Below are 25787 nucleotides of genomic sequence, written 5' to 3'. Positions count from 1 at the left end.
ACACCATATATTTATGAAGTCTATTTTATATCCTTTTAAAGATCACCCAGGGAGGGGAGATATTTCCAGGTGGGGAGCCTTTTGGCAAATTACTGCATATAGGTACTTACCTCTCTGTAAGGGCTATCCTTGCTAATATAATGCCATTATCCAATTTCTTCTTTCCTATCCTCACTCTCTCCTTTGAACTTACTCATATAGGGAATCTGAAACCTGATTCTTTTAGTTGAGCTTCTGATACATCAATTTGCCATTCCTGGCCTCCACTAAATCACTGGAAAGATTTATTTGGCCCACCTTCCATCATATTGAGAAAACTAGAGGACTGTTCTGAGCATTTGTATCTCTCTTATGCACTTATCACATACTGCTGTGAATTGTACTGATTTATGAGCATGTCTTATCTTCTCTAGTAGGTCATCTTTGTATCCTCTTCCCCCTTTAATTGGCTAGATTTGGGATCAGATAGAGGAGCTGAGTATGATAATCCTAGAGAAGAGAAAACTTGTAGGGTATGTGATCTTTTTCCTTATACATATATAAATAGAAATAACATGGAGAAGGAATTAAACTTCTATGAATTGTTAAGGGGTACAAACAACAAATTGTGTCAGCTGAGGGGGCTTAATCCTTGACATGTTCAGGGCCTCCTGCATACTCCAGGTCCAGTGTTTCTGGAAAATATGGCAACTTAAAAAGACAAATTCAGGGGACCCCTTAGCAAAATCAATCCATCAGTGAATAAGCATTCATTAAATACACTGTCCTAATTGGTGACCACTTCACATCACCCACCTAGGAGGGCTCCATCCTTGCTTAACTTAACTGCCCTGACATCTTCTCACCATATGGCTTTCCAACAAATTCTTACCTTCTTCCTTCCTCCCTCTTTCCTGCTTTCCAGTTCTGGGTCTCTAATAAAATTCAAACTGCCATCCCTGGCTATATGTTTTCTCCCCTATTAGAATCTAAGCTCCTTGAGAGGAACGACTGTTTCTACTTTTGTATTGTATCCCCAGCACTCATCACAGTGCTTGGAACACAGTATGAGCTTAATAAATTCTTTTCACAGCATTATGGAAAGTTTAAAGCAACACACACATATGACAGTTGCAGTCATGCAACTATTGCTGCTGCTGCTCCATTACTACTACTCTTACTTATATCATTTAGTCAATCTGTCAACAAGCACCTATTAAGTGTTTACTTAAAGCCACACAGCTTTGTGTGACAGATTTAGCATCTGGACTCATTAGATACCATGCCTCATAACTCCAGGTATGGTCTTTTTAGGTGGCACAGTGGATAAAGTGATGGGCCTGGAGTCAGGAAGACCCATCTTTCTGAGTTCACATCTGGTCTCAGACCCTGGGTGAGTCACTCAACCCTGTTTGCCTCAATTTCCTCACCTATTAAATGAGATGCAGAAGGAAATGGCAAACCACTCCAGTAGTTTTGCCAAGAAAACCCCAAGTAGGATGACAAAGAATCAGACACAACCGAAAAGCAACTGAACAACTGTGAAAAGCATTTGCTAGGTGCCAGGAACTGAGCTAAGGGATGAGGATACATAGAAAGTCAAAGACAGCTGGTGAAAAGGCACACAGTCAGGAGAAAGAGCATCGTATATGGAGAAAAGCAGATAAATCAGTATAGCTGAATTGTAAGGTATGTGAGGTAGAATAAGGTATAAGAAGACTGAAAAAGTAGAAAGGCCCTGGTTGTGAAGGGATTTAAAGACCAGAGCACTTTTGTTTGGTCGTAGAGGTGATGGAGAACCATGGGAATTTATTAAGTGTTTGTTGCAGGGAAAGATGATGTGGCCAGACCTATGCTTTAAGAAAATCACTTTGGCAGATAAATGGAGCTTGGATTGGAGTGAAGAGAAACTTGAAGCAGGGAGACCATCCAGAAAACTATTTCAATAGTCCAGCCATGAGGGCCTGCACTAGGGTGATTGTGGCGTCAGGGGAGAAAAGAGATGGATTCAAAGGTAGAATTGACAAGACTTGACAGCACATTGCATTTGTGGGATGAACTCAAGTGAGGATTCAAAGATGACCTACAATTGTGAACTTGAGTGACTGGGGGGAATGGGAGTGAGGATGTCTACATCTATCTATACCTACATATTCATATGTATATACATATTTACATATGTATATAATAACTGAATCTATGGGAACTGATAAGGTCACCAAGAGCGTAGAGGGGAAGGAACAGTATTTATTAAGTGCCTACAATGAGCTAGGCACTATGCCAAGTGCTTTACAAACATTATCACGATAACCGTGGGAGGTAGGTACTGTTGTTATCCCCATTTTACAGTTGAAGAAACTAAGGCAAACAGGAGTTAAGTGACTTGCCTAAGGTCACACAGTTAGGAGTCTGAGGCAGCATTTGAAATCAGATCTTCCTGACTCCAGGCCCAGAACTCTATCTGTTGTGCCTCCTTGGCAGTTTAAACTTCCATTGTACATTAGACATTCTCCTTTTCTTAGACAGCAGGCAAATGTACACTGTCCTCTTTGCTTAGGTCAACATATCTCCCCTGGAGAAGGGGAGTCAGATCAGTTAAACCTCTAAGGCTTTCCTCTTAATGTACTAGGGTACATATGAGGATAATTGGAGGAGCACAAATTGATTCTTGGTCTGATGGTGGAGGAGGGACCCACAGAACTCAGTTCTTTGGGCTGAATACTCTTCCCTTTCAGAGACCCAGTGGAGTTGTATCCATCTACCCAAGGGCAGAACCAGCACCTTGTGGGAGAGAAACACTGAAGGCTGAGTCAGCAAATCCAAAAGCTCTCTGTAGCTCTTGGGATGGTGCTAAAGACCAATGTCAAAAGGAGCTAAAGGGGTATCATCGGTATCCCTGAGAAACTCAGTCTTAAGGACCTAAGTCTAAGAAGCTTTGAGGGGAGGAGGGAAAAGAAGGGAAGAAGGGAATAAATTAAAGGAAAAAAACTGGTGAATGTTCCAGGGAAATGGTGCTTCATGTTGTCTTTCAAACAACCAGAAAATGGAACCATAGACCAGAGGAAGTGGATAATCAGTGGGTAATCAATTTGTCATAAAAGATGGTCTCCTTATCTACTTGCTTCTTTATTTCACTGCACTGTGAAGAAAGTCACAGGTTTAAGAGCACCCACAGTGGGAGATAGGTGACACTTGTATTGGCAATTAAGGAAGACTCTTAGCACTTATTCAACCAAGTGCCCTTGAAGAGTTTGGCCTTTGTTTCCTTGACGAAATTAGGAGTCCTTGATGACCTCCTTGCCTCAAGGGAAAGCCTAGTTTACAGGGGCTTGAGTGACATTTTGTGACAGCAGAGGCTTTTAGACCATGCGGGTTTAAGTCACATTTTTGTGACGATTTTAGGTCACGTGGGTGAGTTGCATGTGTGACTCACCTTTGACCCTGAACAAGATATATAAATGTCGAGGGGAGCATTCTCCTTTGGAGCTCTGAGCCACTGGAGGAGCGGCTTGTGATTTTGGGCCAACTTTTGTTGAACTCCCTGGCTCATGAACTCGGATGTGTATGCTTTTTGGTAACTACGAATTGTGATTGGTCTGTTTCTAATGTATGTTTGTATTTGTATTTGCTCTGAAGTTCAGGGTGCTGGCTTTTTCCCCTGAACTAAGTGAATGATATTTGTATGTTGGTTTGAAATAAGATTGTTAACCCCTTAATGCTACTTTCCTTAGTAAAGCAGATCAAAACAACTGATGTTGGTAGCTTTCTGGGTGCTGGTTGTCAGTGGATCTTACACCCCCACAGTAGCTGCTAGCCAGATTGTTACTACAGTCTTGCATGAAGACCCATCAAAGGGGACTGAGAAAGAATGGTCAGAATGGTAGGTGGAGAAATAGGAGAGAGTAATATCACAAAATGCTAATACTAAGAGCTAGCATTTATATAGGACTTCAAGATTTATGAAGTGCTTTACAAATATTATCTCATTTGATCCACACAACAACTCTGGGAGGTAGGTGCTATTAAATATTACATTCTACAGAAGAGGAAAGTATGACAAAGGTTAAGTGGCTTGCCAGTGTCACATAGCTAGTAAGTGACTAAAGTCAGATTTGAATGTGGGTCTTCAGTGCTCTATCTACTATACCACCTAGACTTAGAAAGTATTGTGAGAGCTTGGGCAAGTCACTTTTACCTCTTATGGACTCATTTTCCTCATATGCACAATGGGGAAGTTGAACTGGATGATCTCTATTTTTCTATCTTTAACATTTTATGATTCTGTGAAGATTAATCTTCAGGGGCTGTTAGTTCTCATTAGAAGGTATAAGGACATAGGGGCAGCTAGGTGGCACAGTGAATGGAATAACTCACGATGAAACAACCCAAAAGGTTTATTTATTAAAAAAGAAAAGCCATTTGGATGCCAAAGAGAAAACCAACATAGCTGAATGATAATCTTATGTGGTTCCAATTGGAGATTGGTTAACCACTGTAGTTTAGCCATATAATTTATAGTGAATAAAAATTCCACAGGAGAGGTGTTCAATTTAATAAGAAAAATCTAAACTCTTAACAGTTCTGAGTCACCAAGGGAATAAGACCACAAATTAAAGAGATGGAAACTCTATTTTGGTGCAAGCGAAGATTTAACAGGCCCCAGTATCTCTTATTTATATAGTTTGCATTCCCCTTTAACCCTTGGGTGAGAGTGGATAAGAGCGTCAGCTCTAAACACTAATGAATTTTGTACCATGTTCTGCCTCCTGGCATTAAGTGCTTAATAAAACCTCCTGTCCCTTATCTGAAAAAAATTTCTCTTCCCACTAATTGGTGTCAGCATCAATCAGGATCATAGACAGAACAACACTCCAGCTTAAGCAGCCGTCCATCCTGTGTCTTACCAGCTGAAGAAATCCAATTTGGGGGCCAGATGAGGGATACACATGAGGTCTGTGAACTTCCTCACCATAGAATTTGCCAAAGATCAGGTTCTGAGCAAATCTGACAAGCTGGAGGATTAGATGATTAGTGAGCTCTAAAAGATCACCTCCTGTATGCAATGAGCACTGGAAAAGATCCTCTGGGAGGGTCTGTATCCCTTTCCCCTACCCTTTCCATTTTTCTTTCAAGATTAGATAATTAAAAAAATAACAAAATTACTCTCTTAACCCTGTTTTCCTTTCTTCATCATGACCTGGAGAAGAAAATAGCAAACCACTCCAGTATCTTTACCAAGAAAACCCCAAACGGCATCATGAAGAGTCGGACACGACTGAAACAACTCAACAACTCTCAGGCCCTCTATGATCCCTGATGAGGATCAGGTTCGGAGGGTGCAGATGTATCCTCTCATACTGAAACATACACAGTTCATTCCAGTTCAGTCCCTTATGCTTTTTTGCTTATGTTTATCTTTTATGTTTCTCTTGAATCTTGTATTTGTATGTCAAAGTTTCTGTGCAATTTTCACCAGGAATGCTTAGAAATCCTCTATTTCATTAGGGAGTCATTCTCCCCTCTGTAGGATTTTACTCAGTTTTGCTAGATAAATTATTCTTGGTTGTAAGATAAGTGATGTTTCCTTCTGGAATATTCTATTGTAAGCTCTCTGCTCCTTCCTAGTAGAACCTGCTATATCATGTGTAATCCTAACTGTGGCTTCTTGGTATTTGAATTATTTCTTTCTGGCTGCTTAAAGTATTTTTTCTTTGACCTTGAAGCCTTGGATTTTGGCTATAACATTTCTGTGAGTTTTTATTTTGAGATTTCTTTTAGGAGATGACTGGTAGATTCCATTTCTACTTTCTCCTCCGTTTCTAAGAAATCTGGGAAATTTTCTGTTATGATTTCTTAAAATATAATGTCTAGGCTCTTTTCTTGGTCATGGCTTTCTGGTAGTCCAGTGATTCTTAAATTAGCTCTCCTAATTGGTTTTAAAGATTAGTTTTTCTTGCTATGAGAATTTGACTTTGTTTGAATATTTCTTGCTGCCTCCTGGAATCACTGGCTTCTACTTGGTCCATTCTAATTTTCATGGAGTTTGTTGCTAGGGTGAGGTTTTGTAATTCTTGTGCCAAGCTGATAATTCCTTTTCTAATTCTTTCTTCTATCACTAACTAAATTTTTTTTCTCAGTACTATCATTTCATTTACAAAAACATTTTTAACTCTTAAAAAACACTAACCTCTTCCTTCATCCCTTCTAGGAATTCTTCTCAAACTTGTGTCCAAGGTATAATTTTCTTTGAGGCTTTGCTTATAAAATTTTGGAGTAATTTTCTTCTTCTGGTTTTTGTCTTGAGTGCCCCTGTCATCATAACAGCACTTTTTGATTGGATTATTTTTTCTTCATTCTTCCAGCCTACTTTCTGTCTTTAGACTTTATATTAGTATTAGGATCTGCATAGTTTTTGAAGGAATGTTGGGCTGACCTCGTGTCTTCAGGGTATTGACTGTTGTGCTGGTCCAAGATCTCAGAAATGGCTCAAATTGGGGGCCTATAAGTTGTCAGTGCTCCTAAGGTGATCTAATCCAGGGTAAAGTCTGACCACTGTCCTGAATGATGTTATGAGCTCAACAAGTTCCTTACTAGGGTTTGAGTTTTAGTAACACACCAATGGGCTTTACCCTGGTTGGAACTCCAGTAGTATTTCTAGACTCAGTTATTACCAACCAGCTGTAAAGTTCTGCTATTTCAGAGTGACATAAAAGCAGGCTCCCCTTTGCCCTGGGTTTCCTACTGGTTTTCTACTGGACTAGAGCCTGGAACTGAGACAATGCTCTGCTCCTAGGGTCAGAGCCACGGAGCTGCTGCTTGATTCTGAACTTAATCTTTCCTCAGTGCATACGCCAGGGCCTGCGACTACTCATTTTGGAATGTCAACCCTAGGTGCAGACTCCCTCCTCAGTCTGCCCTGGATCTGTGACCCATGGCTGAAGAGTGAGCAATAGAGCTTGATATCTATTCTTCGTTATTTTCATAAAGTCTGCCAAGTTTCTTACATGTTTTATTTATTAATCTGAAGTCATGCCCCCCCACAACCTCCCATACACAGGTGGAAGCAGAAGTCAAAGATTAGAGTTTAATAACAGTTAGAGAATGACCAAGACAAAAGTCAAATATAAGTATAAACACATGAATAAAGAAAGACATGGCCTGGTGGTAACACTTAACCATAGAGTACTAATCATTATGTATTCCTGTGGAATGTGCTATAATAATATTAATCATGAGGAACCCATTTGGGATTACTTTAGATGCCAGAAGTACTTCAAAGGTGTTCTTATACATGTGGACTATACATTTCGAGCTAATTTAAAGTATGTTTCAGTATTCAAAGTTGATATCCATTCTTGACTCTATACAAGGACAGGACCCTTTATGCAGGATCCTTAGAAACATACCTCTTCTTGTGAGGACTCTTCTTGCCCAGGGCATAGCTTCTTCTGTACTGGAAAGTTTTGTGCAACCATTTATGACTAGACTTCATCCCCAGTATCTGTAGACCTCTCTGTCTCCCTTTGCTGAACTGGGTTAGAAAATGACTCACTATGATTTTTTGTTGGATTTCTTGATCAAGACCCAGTCTAGTGAATTTTCTAGATATTTTTGGAGGAATTGTAGAGTAAATCTTAGCTTTACTTCTTCCTGCACTACTCCATCTTGGTTCTGCCCCTCTCATGTAGCTCTTTGTACCTTTTAAATACAATTATCAGTATTATTTAAAATTACAGTTTCCATTATTTGCTGTTTTATCTCCTTACTAGACATATACTCTAGGGGGATGGTAATTTTGTCTCTACCATGCTTAATATATGGTAAGGCTGTAACAATTTTTTCCTTTTGTTGTGCAAGGTCACACCAGTAGAAAATGATGGAATTGGAATTTGAACTCAGGCCCCTGCCTTCAAGTCTATTGCTTTTAAAGTGGACACATTCCCTCCTTTTGAGAAATCTATTTTCCACTTGGGAGGGGAAGAGGTGATGCACCAAAAAGGAAGCTGAGAATGTTGACAGAATCAAACTTGGCTCTTAAAATGGTGAATTTTTTTTCTTCTTCCAACACTCAGCAAAATAAAATTTCAGTTTATTGTTTGATGGCACTGTTCTACACATATACCAAACAGTTCAACTCCATTCAATTCACTTCAATCCAACTTAAGAGACCCTATATATCTTCCCCTTCCCTCACAGCAGTTTAGGTGCTTTCTCAAAGGTCATATGACATTTAATCTTCTGGTTTTTATAGATGAGGAAATTGAGGCTGAAAAGTAAAGTGATTTTCCCAAGGGTACATGGTGAATTTGTGGAAGAGTTGGTTCTAGAATTCCCATGTCCTGACTTCCAGTTCAGGCTCTTCCCAGGATACTACAACGTCTTGTCGATAATGGGCCCAGACAGATAATTTGCTGTAACAACAATGCTGCTAGCAGCTGCTGTGGGGGTGTAAGACCAATAACACCAGCACACAGGAGAGCTGTCAGCACAGATTCTTTTATCTGCTTTTCTAAGGAAGGCAACTGTAAGGGGCTAACAATCTCACTTTAATCAAACATACATATATCATTCACTTAATTCAGGGGTAAAAGCCAGCACCCTGAACTTCAGAGCAAATACAAATAGGAATTACAAACAAAAAATATTAACAAATCAAATAATACAATTCAACAGACAGGCTTTGTCTAACCAAGACAACACATACATAGTTACCAAAAAGAGAAGCACCAACATCTGGGTTTTCCTTAAAGCTGGAGCATGGGTGGGGGGTGGAGGTGGGGAGGGCTCTAGCAGCTACCCAGAGTCTCCACATCAACACTCTTCCAAGGAGTGAGATCCACAAACAAAACTCTAACTTCTGAGTTTATGTACCCTGTTCAGGGTCAGAAGGCATCACAACCAAACGACTCAAAACCATGTGACCTAAAAGCTTCTTCAGAGCCAAAGGGCATCATAAACATGCGACTCAAACCCATGTAAACTAGGCTTTCCCTTGAGGTAAGCAGGTCATCAAAAACTCCTGATTTAATCAAAGAAACAAAGGCCAGACTCATCAAAGGCACTTGATCACATCAGTGCTCCAAAAGAGAAAAAAATAAAAAAGTTCCACCCTACTTAACCTTACACTTGCTGAGGGGCTACAGAGATATAAGAATTCTCAATAAGACCATAAAGGGGGGAAGGAAGTGTAATTGGGAAGGAAGTATAATTTTATAGAAAGAGCATGGAACTTTGAGTCAGAAGACTTGTGTTTCAGTCCTGGTAATAACTTTGCCACTGTATGGAGAGACCTGGACCTGTGATTTCATTTGTCTATGGAGCTTTTAAGATGCTCAGAGCACTGAGAGATTAAGTGATTTGGCCCAGGATCACTGAGTCAGTATGGTTTAGAAAAAGGACTTAAAATCTGGCCTTCCTGGTTCCAAGGTTGTCTCTATCTATTACACCACCCTGTCTCTCACTGTGTGACTATGGGCAAATCACTTCTCATCTTTGAGCCTCAGTTTTGTCATCTGTAAATGAAGATAATAATACTTGCAATTTAGTCCTTATAGAGTTGTTTTAAAATGATATATTTTGTAAATGTTGAAGTATAGAAATGTGAACTATTATAGAACAACTGGAAAAATTCTAATTCGGGACTCAAGCAGGTACTTGGATCCTCAATTGTACCAGACATTTTTAGTATCTATCTTCTCCAGGATGATAAGCAGACTGGAAACTATGTCACAGCACCAGTAGAAGGAACTGAGTATGTTTAACCTTCAGTAGAGACCAATGTGGTGGGGGTGGGAGCATGGTAGCTGTCTTCAAGTATTTGAAACTCTGTCATGTGGAAGAGGAATACATCAGAATCTAAGAACTTCCCAGCAATTAGTACTACTCAAGCAATGGGCTCTCTCTTGTGAGATAGTTTTCAATTAGAAACCAGATAATCACTTGTCATGGATTTTTAGAGTTTTCTTTCTCAGGGATTGATTGATTAGATGACCTCTAAGGTTCCTTACAACTCTGAGATCCTATAATTCTCTCACTATGAGTGGTTTAGACACAATTAATCCATCAATCTTTGAGTAATTATTTTAAGCCAAATACATGGGATGGCTAATGACTTTTAGATTTGTGGGAACGTAAGTATTTAAACTGATATTTTCTTTCTAACTGTCCATGAGGAATAAAGACCTAGCTCTTTAAAATATACAATGGTATCACCTTCCACGTGAAGGAAGCTGAATGACTGAAGAAATTTTAAAAAATTGAGGGGAACAATTGTTTCAGTTGAGGAGAGAGGGAGACACAGACAGACAGAGACTGATAGAGATATGGACAGAGAGAGAGAGAGAGAGAGAGAGAGAGAGAGAGAGAGCACAGATGGAGACAGGCAGAAAAACATACTATGTTAGGTTCCGGGAAAACCTAAAAGAAGATATGGAGCAATCATATGTTGTTCAGTTGTGTCTGACTCTTTGTGACTTCCTTTGGGTTTTCTTGACAAAGATACTGGAGTGGTTTGCCAATTCCTTCTCTCATTTTATGGATGATGAGCTGAGGCAAACAGTTAAATGACTTCCCCAGGATCACACAGCTGCTAAGTGTCTGAGGCTGGCTTTGAACTTAGGAAAATAAATCTTGTTGATTCTAAGCCTAGTACTTTATCCACCACACCACTTAAACAATTCTATTGATTCTCCTTAAGTACAGTATGTCATTTGAATTTATATTTTCATTAGTGGGCTCTTAGTCATCTACACTCAACATTAACAGCTTTCTAGATGATAAGGTTTAGGGTCTAGTTTAATGAAACTAGATAAGGCAAAGCCATACTATGTACTAGTGTCACTAGATACTAGTATGTACTAGTATCAAATCTATGACCTTCACCTCATTAGCAGGATAATCAACAAACCTGAGCAAAAGTAGCCATAAGGTAGTAAAGGAAAGAAAATGGTATCTTCTGAAGTCTTGTAATGAGCTTTTTTTCTATCAATTCCCTTCTCAATTTTATGCTTCCTACATGGTTTTCTACTGCATAAAATGTATCTTTAATTCTATAATCTTGGGATTTCTGATCTAGAAGGGACATTAGACCAACATCTAAAGTACATCCCTATGAGTGGTCATCAAGCCTCAGCTTAAAGACTTTCAATGATGGCAAATATAAATATAAAAAGTCTATATGACTTTGAGGTACTCACATACCCTGCCTGAATCTTAGTTTCTTTATCTGTAAAATGAGGGCATTGGGCTAGGACTCAGGGGTGAGGAACCAGTGACCTCAAGGCCACATGTGGCCTTCTAGGTCCTTGGGTGCAGTCTTTCGACTGAGTCCACGTTTTACAGAACAAATCCTTTTATTAAGGGGATTTGTTCTGTGAAGTTTGGATTCAGTCAAAGGGCTGCACTTCGAGGACCTAGAGGGCCTTGAGGCCATAGGTTCCCCACCCCTGGGCTAGCTAGTCTTTAAGTTCTCTTCCAGCTTTAAACCCAATGGTCCTGTGAATTCACTACTCCTTAAGAAACCATCCCCCACCCCCCATTTTTTGGACAGCTCCATTTGTTAGGAAGTTGTTTTTATAATGAGCTAAAAAATTGACTTCCTTGTGACTTCCACCTAGTTTTGCCTTCTGAATCTTAATATAAACACTTATTCTGTTTTTCCATCTGAAACACGCTTTCCCATTGTTCTTCCTTTGTTCACACTGTTCCCCATCCAGCATGCCTTTCCTTTCTTCACCTTTTGAATTTCTATCCATTCCTTAAAGTCCAACACAGGTGACTCAATTTATTTGGAGCCTTTTCTGACCCTCATTAGTCTGTTAGCCTTATATTAGACTATGAGTCCCCTGAGGACAGGGACTACCTTTTGACCTTTTTTTTAATCTTCATTGCATAGCATGGTGCCTGGTACATAGTAAGTGATCACTAAATGCTTATTCATTGACTGATTATAATGATCATTTCCCTTCAGATTTCACATAGCACTGTACCTCCCCTATTCACTTAGACATAGCTATAAGATAAAATAATATGTGTTAGAATGGAGAGGCTCTTCATCAGTAGTCTAGCCACTAGGTGAGCATTTATTTGACCACAGCAACCCATGAAATAAAGCAAAATACAAAGAGGCTTTCAGATTTATGTGACTCCCTTCCATTCCTGCAAGAGTGGCAGGAGAACAAGAGAAAATGCTATAAAAGATACTAAGAATCATAATTTTCAATCCCTATTAAAACATTCTTTTAACTGCTTATGCCCTGAATATGAGATCCTTGTCCATTGACCCATGAATTAATATCTTTCTGGACAAATTGAATGATCTCAGTATGCAATTTCCCCATGCCTGGAATGTTCTCCTTCCACTTCTATTACTGATCTTTCTGGTTTCCCAACCAAAATCCCACCTTCTACAGGAAGCCTTCTCCAACCCCTCTTAATTCCAGTGTCTTACCTCCGTTAATTATTTACTATTTATCCTGTATATAGCTTGCTTTGCATATATTTGTTTGTATGTTGTCTCCTCCATTAGACTGTAAGCTCCTTGAAGGCAGAGGTTGTCTTTTGCCTTTTTTACTAGCCCCACTGCTTAACACAGTGTCTAGCACGTAGTAGAAGCTTAATAAACATTTGTTGATTGATTAATTGGAATTCTCTCTAGAAATGAATCTAGATGCTATTAATAAACTAAAAATAAAATGTTCCAATGGATTTCTTTGGAATGGATGGAATTCCCATGGAAAGATAGCTCAGATTCTCCCGGGAGAACCAGAGCCAAATAAGACATTGTCAGAGTTGATTTTATTACATACCCAAAGGCAACAAGAAACAATTTCCCAGGACACTTACTGATTTTGCCTTAGTAATGATCATTATAGGTATAAGTAAGGATCATAATTATTTACCAAGTTTTTCTGTAGATGATAAGATGGTAGAGAATGTCTATGAAGAACTTGATAAGACCTCAAAATTAAATCAACATATATTTTACCACATGGTATCTTCACTGGAAAGGTGGGCATAGGGGATGATGGTGAAAACAATGTTGGAAACCATGACTCAGGATTAAGAAACAAAATAAGCCAAAAGCTTTTAGACTACAAAGGAGAGTTAATTCAATTTAACACAAGTACTTTCCTCAAGAAGAAAGTTGGGATGTGGGGAGCACCCAACATTACAAAAAAAAAAAAGAACTTGACTGCATCTTAATGAGTCAAGAGGATTATAGAACTAGGTTTGAATGAACATGAGAGGCCATCTGATCCAACCCGTTCATCTTACAGATGAGGAAACTTATATCCAAGGAGATTAAGTGATTTACTTAAAGCCACACAAGTAGTCATTTTTCAAAAATGGGATTTGAACATAGAAAAGACTCCAGAGACAGAAGAGCACTAGTTCTGGAGTAAGAAGACCTTGGTTCAAATCTTCCCCCTAAGGCATACTCCCTATGTGACCATTGGCACTTTACTTGACCACTCTGAGACTCAGTTTCCTCATCTATAAAAGAGTATTGGGTTAGATGACTTCTAACTTCCTTCTGGCTCTAGGACTTATGGTCTTACAATCTGGAACATTCTAAAATATTCCTCTTTTGGTAAATTACTGCTGATCTTGTATGACATCACACTACACCATTGCCCAATATAAGATGTTTGAACATAACACACTTCTCTAAAGGTTGCGTTATGTTACATTACTAGGCTCTCCCTCTCTCTCTCTCTCTCTCTCTCTCTCTCTCTCTCTCTCTCTCTCTATATATCTCTCTCTGTACATATATATATATATATGTATACATATATACATATATATATATATATATATATATATACATATATATATATATGTATACATCTATAGGTGGGTGGTAAAACTCAGAGGAGAAGAAGGATGATACTCGGTAGAGTGGTGGTTTCCACCCCTCCACATTTTCCCCCACCTGCATCACCTTTTTTACCCTGGTTCATCCTGTCATGAGAAATTGACAACCCATTGCGGGATGCTACAGTATAAAAGATTGGAGCGAAGAGGGAGGGAGGATAAATGTAACTTCACAGAAAGCCAGAAATGAAAGTTTTTATTCCAGTCTTGTATCACTAAAGAAAAACAACATTAGGTGACTAATCACTAGCTTGTTGTCATAAAGCGCTCACAGCAGAAAGAGGAACAGAAAAGTTAAATGACAGTAATAGCATTTATCTGAAAAGCCTACATTCAGGAGTAACCATTACTCTGCCAGTGCTATCCAGCCCCTGTCAACTCTGGAAGGCTGTGACTCATTCAAAAGGGTCTGAAAGGAGAGGCAGACATAATATCCCCAGAGGGAACTTTATATCTTGAACCATCAATGGATCAACAGGTATTGATTTATTGAGCATTTACTATGTGCTTAGGCTTGTGCTTGGTGATATAGGGGGTGTGTATGTGGGGAGAAATAGAAAACAAATAACATTATGCAACAGTGAAATAGCCTGTTGTGGGAAAAACCGAGTTCTGCTAGAAGATTTAAGCACAGTCCTGTTAATCTTTGAATCATAGCATTTAGAGCTGGAAGAGATTTTAGATATGATCTGACATAACTAGACTGCAAGATGGTACAGTGGATAGAAAGATAGATTTGGAGTCAGGAGGATCTGAGTTCTAAACCAGCCTCAGACTCTCCAGCTAAGTTGGTTATTTTCTTGTTTGCCTCACCAAAAAATGGGGATAATAATAGCAACTACCTCCTCGGACTGTTGTAAGGACCATATGAGATAATATTTGCTTTGCAAAACTTAAAATGTTACATTAATGCTAGTTATTACTATTCATACAAGTCAATCTGTTCTCTTCTTCTTTCTCATTTTATAAGTGAGGAAACTGAGGCCCTGCTGGAATCTTCCAATGACAAGGAAAGACTTTTTCGAGATTAAACAGGCAATTAATAATGATAATGGTCACAATAATAACTCATGATATTAGATTTGAGAGGGGCCTCAGGCATTAGCTAGTTTATGTTAACCTAAAGAAGAATCTTCTCTACAGAATGTTTACCAAGTAGTGTCCTAGCAATTGCTTGAAGACCACTACTGAGAGGGAGCCAACTACTTTCCAAGAACAGCTCTTCCACTTTTATAGAACTATAATTGTTGGGAAGCTTTGCTTGGTATTGAGTCAGGTGTAGGCTTCTCTGAAGATCCCCACCCCCAACATCCTGATTCTGCTCCCTTTTTACAAACAGAATCGGTACATTCTCCCTTCCACATGGTAGCCCTTAGGATACTTGACTATTGCTATTTTGTCCGTCCTCTCCCCTCCCTTAGTCTTCTTTTCTTTAAGCTAAACATCCCTAGTTCCTCCAACCAGTACTTCAATGCCTGCGTCACTTGCTTTTGAGATCCTTTACTGGTCACTGTCTTCTGGAAATTCTCCAGACTATCAATGGCTTTCATAAAAGCTGGTACCTGGAACTGAACAAAGTGCTCCTATTGTGGTATGGCTAGGGTAGAAGATAGAGGAACTATGACCTCCTTGTTCTTGTCTCTCTACAGGCAGCCCAGAACTGCATTACTTTTCTTGCCTGCCGTAGTCCTCTGATGACTGATATGGAACTTGCTGTCCACTAAAATGACAGACTTCTTTTAAATGAACTGTTGTCTAGCGAGCCTCCCCATCTTTTGTTGCTAACCTTCGTTTTCTTAACCCAAATGTAGAGACTTTGCATTTATCACTTATTCAGTTTGGCCCAGGGCTCTAACCTGTCAGGATCTTTTTAGATTTTGACTGTCATCCAGTTAGCTAAGTTACTTTCCAGATTTGTGTCATCTGCAAATTTGATAAATCTGCCATTTAAACCTTTATCCAATTAATTGATAAAAATATTGAATAGCATAGGACCAAGGACAGTTCCTGGGAGACGCTAGAAGAGACCTTCCTCCAACTTGAAAATGAGTCATTAACGATTATCCTTTGAATTGTGCCACTCAAGCAGTTCCAAATACACATCATTGACTATTGTCTAGCTCACATTTTTTTTTCCAAAAGGAATGGTTAAAAGACAGGCAAACTTTGCTTAATTTTTTTTCTGCAGGGGGGGAAAGCAGGACAATTGGAGTTAAGTGACTTGCCCAAGGTCACATAGCTAGTAAGTGTATCAAGTGTCTGAGGCCGGATTTGAAATCAGGTCCTCCTGACTCCAGGGCCAGTGCTCTACTCACTGCACCACCTAGCTGCCCTGGCTTAAGTTTTTGATTCCCAGAATCTCTAAGATCTGGTCTCTCCCCTCAATGAGCTTACAGTCTAGTAACTTATACACAAGAAACCATAGTAAACATTCCCAAAGTAGCCTGCAGTTCTGTGCTAATTTGTGTGATCCATATAATATGGCTTAGAGGACTTCAGAGACAGTGACAATGGACAAGGCAGGCTGCATAAAGAATTAAGTAGAATGGAAACTAGCACTTGAAGAACACAAGCATTTCAGATGGGAAAAATAACAAAAACATTTATAGTCAGGAGCCTTCCTGAATTGCCAGAAGAAAATCAGTTTAGATAGTTGAATTGGGCGGGATTATGGAAAAATAAGTCTGAGTATTTTAGATCTGATGTGGTAGGAGAAAGTAAGAAGCCATTGATGGTTCTTGAAGAGAATGGTATAGCAGGTAAAGCATTCATTTGGATTCAGGAAGAACTGGGTTCAAATCCTGCCTGACACTTACTTGCTATGAGATTCTGGTCAAGTCACTTAACTATTTCCAGCCTCAGTTTCCTCATCTGCAAAATGAGGGGTTTGGCCTCAGTGATCTCTAGGGTCTCTTCCAGCCCTAAATCCACAGTCCTAGCATCTTATGAGTAACATAATGAAAAAAGTCAGAGTAGTCTTCCCTAAGTTGTCATAGGAATGTTGCTCAGATTGCCTTCTGTTTTTAAAAAAAGAGAGTAGAGTTTGACACTGGAGAGAGGAGTCAAAAGGGCTCAAGACATCAGACTTGTTTTGGTCAAAGTGAGCACTGCATTGTTGCCTAGGCTGATCTCTTTACTTCTTCTCCTTGACTTGTTGCAGTGAGGTAGAAAAGAATATTTCAAGGAATATCAAATCTACATGAAAATCAAGGGGGAAAGATACAAAGACCTCGAGTCCAGTTGTGAAGAAGTAGACAGAACACTGGGAAATGTGTCAAGAGAACTGAGTCCTAGTCCTTGATCTGCCTCTACCTAGCCATATAGGTAGTGCAGTGGATAGGGTTCTGGGCCTAAAATCAGGAAGACCTAAATTTAAATCTTGCCTTCTATACTTATTAACTATGTGACCCTAGGCAAGTCTTTTAAACTCTGTCTGTCTAGATCTGAGAACAATACACTTGAATTCTGGATAGAACACTGGTCTTGGAGTCATGAAGACCCAAGTTTAAATCTGGCCACTGTCTGTCTCAGTTTCTTTATCTGTAAAAAGTGGGGCTATTAATACTACCAAACTCCCAGGGTTATTATGAAGATAAAATGAGATAATGTTTGTAAAATGCTTAGCTCAGTCACTGGCATATGGTGTGTACTTAATAAATTCTTGGTCCCTTGACTTTGGACAGTTTTGATAGGTGGAGTCCTTGGGAATGGTTTGCCCAGACCGCAGGCATACTAGGAAATAAAAGGAACTTTCTGACAATAACTCTAATGGGAATTATACAGAGAGAATCTAAAAGACACAAAGAAGAGTTAGTTCGAAAGACAGACTAAAAGATGTCTAATGACTTCTCTAGCTAGCTGTTTGGGGTTTGTATCACAAATGAGTTCAAGATGGCCCTGGGGCTGGCAAGCTGAAGAGTTGGCAGATCTTTCTTCCCATAAAGACCAGCAGATGGTAGCAAAGAGCAGCAACAGTAGTAGCAGCAGTGGGGATACCCACTGAGGGTCAATAATTGTCAAAGAAGCAACGTCAAATTCTAGCTTAGTGGGTGCCACCAAAGGACATCGGTGGCTATGCAGTATCTGAGGCATGGGTTGAGTGCCCTGCCATGTGTGTCTCTTGTATGTCTGATTCCCCCACTGGTGGTGTGGTGACTTGTGGGAAAGTCTATACTTATGTATATTAGAGATATATTTCTTGTCGTTTAAACTTTCTATGAAATTAAATTAAATGTTACTGAACTAAGGTTCATAGCTTTGAAATAATATGTCCTTTGGTTGTCTGGTAAAAGAAACATATGTCTAGGGGCTTGTGAACTATGATGTTGAGTGGTTGCTGATCCATACCTACAATGTGCCTTGAACCTAGGATAGCATTTAGGGATTGCATGGGATTTGGGAGTCCTAGGTGCTACATTGGCACTGTAAAGATTTTTCTCCCTGGTTTACTTATGTGGAGAATGAAGCTTACCTAAGTTAAAGTTCGAGGTTATGTAGTTATCAGTAGAACTGGGATTTAGACCCAGACCTCACTCAGTTCCAATATACTTTACAAAATACCACAGCTACTGAACTCCTATCTTCTGAGGTCCAATGCATTTCACACATCTGTAAAGTGCTATAGTTACTTAGCATGCCAGAGAACCCTTGGATTGGAGTTCCCCTGGGGCCCACTATACTTCTTGCCAGCTGTGGACATTGTTCTCCTTAACAAATATAAATGGCCTTAAACAGCCCAGATGACCTTCAATGTGACAGCCCATCAATAAACAATTGTCCTCCTCCAGCAGAGACACATGAGAATCACCTCTCCAGAGATGCTGCTGAATAATCAGAGTTTTGACTGCCCCTGGCCCTGGGAAGCACAGCTAACCTTCTCTTGGTGACATTGGAAGGGGATCAAGACTTGCTGGCCAAGTGCAGGAGTTGGGAGGCTTCAGGGAGAATACTAGCTGTCAAGCGTCCATGTGGGATTTGTTCAGAGGCCAACGTACCTCTGGAGCAGTGCCTTGTAATGAGGAAAATCCTGTGTGGAGGAATAGGGATGTCAGAGCTATGAGTGGAGGGCAACATTTCCATGTAATTGTAGAACCAAACCAAGGCTTTCATCCTTTGGAGGAGGGCACCTTTGACACCCAAAGAGAAGAGACTATTTTAGGGACTTAGTAACAAATTGTTAACTTCCAAGAACCATGTTTTTGTTTGTGAAAATTTGCCATATTATTTTTCAAAAGAATAAGAGAGAAAAAAAGAAATCAGCCTGGAAAAATAGGAGAAATAAATGTTAATGTGTGTGTTTATGTGTGTATGCATGCACTCAAATGTGTTTAAGGGTTCTGAGGGAGAATCCAGCCAAATTAGACTTCTGTCTTTGTGCTTTTGTCTAAGATGTTTCCTCTTTCTGGGATGCTTGTCCTGCCTCATGTTCTTTTTTAATTCAAGTCTGACTCATTTTTAAAACTCAGCTTAAATGGTCTTCTTCAAGAATACTCTACCCCTTTCTTCACATTGGCAATATCCTTTCCCTTTGAACACCACACAGCACTATTATTTTATAGTTCACTAATGCACTTATCTTGCAGTATTATGTTTTACACTTATGTACCTATCTGTCCTGTCCTACTGGACCTTAAGGGTATACATGGAGCCTTCTCTAAACTTTTCCTCTTCCCCAGAACTTAGCACAAAGCTCTGCATACATACAGTAGGGGTTTAATAAATGTCTTCCAATGGATGGATGAATAAGAGAGACAGAACAAACAAGGCAGAATGAAAGAGACAAAAAAAGTAAAAAATTAAGATGGAAAAAAAGAGAGACCAGAGATAGAAGTAGCAAAGACAGACTATACACCCTGGTTGAGGAGATGGTAAGGGAATATACATCAAGTGAGACCTTTCTTATTTGGGAAGGTTGAGCCAGTGTTTTTTTCCTACCACAAATCAATCCCTTATTGAACCTCTGTTATGTTGAGATACTCAGATGACTTAAAACGAGGCATGTCTCCAAAAAAGAGTCTGTCTGGTATCCATAAAGTTCCTTCCACGTTTGACATTCCATATTCTAAGATCCCTTCCATTTCTTAGTCAGCGGTCTATATTTATCAACCGAAGAAACAAGCATATACTAAGCACAGACTTAACAAATGTATCTACCACATACTGGGTATACAAAAACAATAAATACAAAAACAAAAACAATATACAAAACTCTCTCTTCTCAAGGAACTTAAATTCTAAGGAGGGAAAACAATAAGGACATATAAACACAAAGAGAATAATTACAAATAAATATAAAATAGTTAAATATAGGGTAGTTTGAGATGGAGGGTCCTAGAAATTGGGGGATCAGGAAAGGCTTCATAAAGAAGGGGAAGGTTAAGTTATGTATCTCGTGAGTTCTGCCTTCAGGAAAACAAATCAAAAAATCTTCCTAACAATCAGAGCTGTCCGTAAAAGGATGAGCTGCCTCAAGAAGTAGGGGCACAGTGTTAGGGATGGGGCCAAGGTGCCATCTCCTGATGCCTATAGGTTTGTATTAGATATTTTCTGAGGTCTCTTGCAGCATTAAGCTTTGGTGACTCTGTATCTAAGACTCTGTATCTATCTTTGCCTTTCCCTGAGGGAGATCACAATCTATCTGGAGAGAAAAGACAATAAATATAATAAGTCACATTTTGTCAAGTACTTTACAATTTTAAAATTAAATTTTTTTTCAATTAACAAGCATTTTTCTCTCCCTTCTACTTTTCCCTCCAAACTGAAAAACCAAAATTAAAATCCTTTTACTATAAGTCAAACAGGACAATCTCCCGATTAGTCATGTCTGAAAATGTGTCTCATTTTGCACATGTAATCTCTTACTTCTCTGTCAAGAGGTGATTACTCTTGTTATGAGACAGATAGGTGAAAGTATAGACCTGAGTTCAAATCCCATTTCAAATGCATACTAGTCATGCACTCTTAGGCAAGTCAACTTCTCCCAGCCTCAGTTTTCTTATCTGTAAAATGGAACTATAACACAAGGCTATCATGAAGATCAAATGAGATAATATATAAAGTACTTTGCAAAACTATTTAAATACTATTATAATTTTAATTAGTCCTCTAAAATCATGGCTCATCAATGCATTGATCAATTTTTAAATCTTTCAAACTAATTTATTTTAATACAAGATATTGTTCTAGAATAAATTGCTCCTTTGGTTCATAGTCACTTTACTCTGCATCAGTTCATACAAGTCTTCCCAGGCTTCTCTGAAACCACCCATCCTCTTTGTCATTTCTCACAGTATATACTGTAATTTGTTTAGCTATTCCCCAATTGATTGAAACCTCTTTAGTTTACAGTTATTTGCCAACATAAAAAAAGAGCTGTTATAAATACTTTTGTACACAGGGATCCTTTTCCTCTTTCATTGATTTCTTTGAAGTATAGTCCTAGTAGTAGTATCAGTAAGTTAAGGGGCATATACAGGCTAGTGACTTCTGGGACATAATTCCAAATTGCTTTCCAGAAGGACTTGACGATTAATTTATAGCTCCACTAACAATGAATCAATGTACTTGTTTTCCCACTGCTCCCAAAACATTTGTCACTTCCCTGGTCAATTTTGCCAACATGACAGTGTGAACATGGAGTCTATAATGACTATACCAACCTGTCAGAGTTATACAACTAGTCAATCAGAAAGGCTTCTGAAGTTCCGAACTGCTTAACATACCAGTGATCCTTTTTGAGTGAACTCTAGCTGAATTTGGAGATGCCTGTAAGTTACTAGAAACCAAACAGATCAGGGGCAACCTTGAGAGCAGCTGCAGTCTCAAGACCTTGCTTAAGGCTTTCTAAATATCTCAGCTTATTGTGTTTACAGATGTCTCCTCCCTTACCCCCACTGCCTCCTTCCTTCTGAAAACCTCACCCCCTTTCCACTCCCTTTTAAGCAGCTGAGAACTCTCTTTCCTTCTCTGCTCCCTTGCAGGATCTTCTCTCCCCTGCAAGCCTTTTTTTTTTTTTACACAAAAAAGCTTTGTAATCTGTGATCTGACTCTGTTTCTTTTCAGATATTTTTATGGGCCTAGGGATCTTTTGTTAACAACAGGCTTGAGGTAGAACCACAGAGTTGCTTTAATTCGCATTTCTCTAATTATTAAGCAATTGGGCATTTAAAAAATATGGCTACTGATAGTTTGAACTTCTTTTGATAATTGCCTAGTCATATAATTTGACAATTTACCAATTGGGGAATGGCTTTTACTCTTATAAATTTGAATCAGTTCCTTATACAGCTTAGAAATGAGACCATCAGAGAAACTTGCTGCAAAGCTTTTCTGTAGTTATTTGTTTACCTTCTCATTTTAACTGCATTGGTTTTGTTGTGCAAATGCTTTTAAATTTTACATGATTAGAATTATCTTTCTGTCATCTGTGATACTCCCTATCCCTTATTTGGTCACGGATTCTTCTTCTGTCCATACATTACGTAGGTAATTTCTTCCTTATTCCTCTAGTTTGTTTATGATGTAACATTTGATATACAAGTCTAAAATTCATTTGAAGCTTATCTTGGTATTTGGTGTGAAGTATTGGTCTAGACCTTCATTCTTCCAGACTACTTTCCAGTAGTAGAGTAAATACAGAGTGAATACAGGATAAGATAAGTAAATACAGTAGATAGAGTAAATACAGGGGCAGCTAGGTGGCACAGTGAATAGAGCACTGGTCCTAAAGTCACGAGGATCTGAGTTCAAATCTGGCTTCAGACACCTGACATACTTACTAGCTGGGTGACCTTGGGCAAGTCACTTAACTCCAATTGTCTTGCCTTCCCCCCCACCAAAAGGAAAAAAAATATAGAGGAAACATAGTAAATACAAGGATGACTCAATATTAGTTGATTTATTAATCATTGTAACATTATATTAATATTACATCATAATAATTATTAACTATTAATAATTATTTAGTATTTTAAAATTAACTATATTAATAAAACAAAAAAATCATATTAACATATCACTAGATGCAGAAAAAGTCTTTGATAAAATAGAATATCCATTTATGCTTATTTAAACACTAGAAAGTGTAGAAATAAATGGACCTCTTCTTAACATGGTAAATATTATCTATCTAAAACAAGAACCAGTATTATATGTAATGAAGATGAATCAGAGGCCTTTCCAATAAGAACAGAGATAAAGCAAAGATATTCATGGTCTGATATATGGATGTTCTCTGGGGTGGGAGCTTGGGCTCTTTTGTCTTCACCACCACTATTTGATATAGTGTTAGAAATGCTAGCTATAGCAGTAAGACAAATAATAAGAGGGGAAAAGCATAGGCTATGAGGAAACAAAATTGTTACTTCTTACCTATGACAGGATGGTTTATTGAGAGAACTTCATAGTAATTAACTAAAATTAATTAAAATAACAATCTTATCAAAGATTCAGGGGTTTTTCTTGACAAAGATACTAGAGATGTTCATTTTATAGATGAGGAACTGAGGCAAACAGAGTTAAGTGACCTGCTCAGGGTCACATAGTGAGTGTCCTGACACCAGGTTCAGCACGCTATCTGCTACACTACCTAACTGCCCATAAATAAGTTAAAATACCAAGTATTGAGTGCCATACCAATCAAACTACCAAAGGATCATTTTATAGACCTAGAAAAATAGTTATGAAATTTATTTGGAGGAAAAGGTCAATAATCTTGAGGGAAAAAATAAAAAAAGTGGGAATAAGGAGATCTAACAATATCTGATCTCAAACGCTACTATGAAATAGTAATCATCAAAATGACTGGATGCTGTTTAATAAATAGGGAAGTGGATCAGTGCAAGAGATTATGTACAAAACATCCAGAAGCAAATGAACCTGGTAGCCTAGTGTTTGATAGACTCAGGACTTTAAAGGCACTGTCATATCCATTCTCAATGGATCCTCCCACAACAACCTTGTGATAATGGCCATACAGGATTTATTGGAGTGGCATATCGATTATTGAACGTGGAATGACAAAGACCTGGGTTCAAATCCCTCCTCTGACATTTACTAGCCGTGGGATCCTGTATCAACAATGCAGCTAGCAGCTTCTGTGGGGGTGTAAGATCCACCAACAACCAGCACCCAGAAAGCTGCCAGCACAGGTCCTTTTGATCTCCTTTACTTAAGGAAAGCAACATTAAGGGATTAACAATCTTATTTTAATCCAGCATACAAATAACATCCACCTAGTTCAGAGGAAAAAGCCAGCACCCTGAATTACAGACTGTGAGAAACATGGTTTTGGGGATCACTGGACTTCCTAGGCAGGGCCAAAGTCCTGAGGAAGAACCCTGTGATAATCCCTAGGGAAGGCTGTACAGACCACAGGACTCCCAGAGGAAGACCAAGTGGTAGCTCCCCCTTAATCTGTGGGGATCACAGGGCCTCCTAGGGGTCAGACCCTAAGGAGGACCCAAGTGATGGCCCCTTTAGAACGGTGTAAGATTCACAAGGCTCCTGAGACAGGGCCAGAAGTCCCAAGTGATATCCCCTTAAGAAGGCTGTGTAGACCACAGGGTTTACCCAAGGGAATCAGGAACAGTAGCCCTCTTAACACCATGGTGGGGATCACAGGACACCCCAAGGCAAGATCTAGGAGTAAGCCCAGGATGAGCTCTTCTGCTGCCTATTGCTTCCCTTTACTTGACCTTAGGAATATCCATGTGATTTGCCCATTCTCACCCAAAGAACTCAAGACCAGAGTGAGCAGAGGAAGGCATCTTATTACACTTGTAGTGTTCACTGGAACACTCACACTGATACAGCTGCAGGAGCAGGGGTAACCATTCCCTCCACTCCTGCTAGAATTATGGTTACTTTACAATCCTTATTTTTTACATAGTTTTCCTAGGTTATACAGTTTATATAGATAGGATAATAAGGATACAGAAGCAAACGTAAAGTTAATTAGATTTTCCTTGTCTTAGTTTAGGATTAAACTACATTTTTTTACTTCTCCTACTTTCCCTCTTTAACATATGCAAATTATGCAAATCAGTAGGCCTGGATTCTTGACCAAGACCAGACCCTAGATAAGCTTGAACTGGTTCCAGTGGGTTTGGCCTCTCTAATTCCCCAGACTGCCTTCTCAAAAAGCATGCACATGTGTACAAGCCTCTGACCTCTCACCTGACCGACCTTGAGGCCTGGTTTCTGCTAAAGCTGGGGTGGGGGAGGAGAGGGAAGTACACCTTTAGTTCTGTGGAAACAAAACTCCTCCTCCCATTTCTTACACAGACCAAATACAACTTGTAGTTTTCAACATCTGGGTGTACAGCCAGAGAGCTCATTAGAACGGCTGGCCCAGAGGCACATGCCTCTCCTGCTGTGGCTCGGAGCTCCAAGCCAGAACTCTAACCTTTGTGCTTATATATCCTGTTCAGGGCCGCAGGGCCCTGACCTCATCCAGGCTGGGCGGGGAGAAGTTCCCCACCCCCAATACCACATCAGAAACAAATCAATGGCTCCCAATTGTCTCAGTGCTGAGAAATACAAAAACATCCCACTTTATCTGCCCCATTCAAACAAAGGCCAGAATCATTAAAGGTCAACAGCAAAAAGTCCCACCTTAATTACTATTACAGATCCTGGTCAAGTCATTTAGCCTGTGCCTCATTTTTCTCCTCTGTAAAATGGGGATAGCAATAGCTCCTATCTCCTAGGGCTGCGGTGAGGATCAAATGAGATGATAATTGTGAAGTGATTAGCACAGTGACTGACACACAGGAAGTGCTACATAAATGGTGGTGGTGTTTCAAACCATCCCTCTGAACTTGGGTTTCCTTATCTGCAAAATGAGGTTGTTGTATTTAGCATTCTCTAAGGTCCCTCCCAGCTTTAAGTGTATGATACTATGATCTTAATTCAATTAAATAAATATTTATTAA

The sequence above is a fragment of the Trichosurus vulpecula genome, chromosome 1, assembly GCF_011100635.1.
Source record: "Trichosurus vulpecula isolate mTriVul1 chromosome 1, mTriVul1.pri, whole genome shotgun sequence".
NCBI classification, from domain to species: domain Eukaryota; kingdom Metazoa; phylum Chordata; class Mammalia; order Diprotodontia; family Phalangeridae; genus Trichosurus; species Trichosurus vulpecula.
This window is presented reverse-complemented; position numbering follows the sequence as displayed.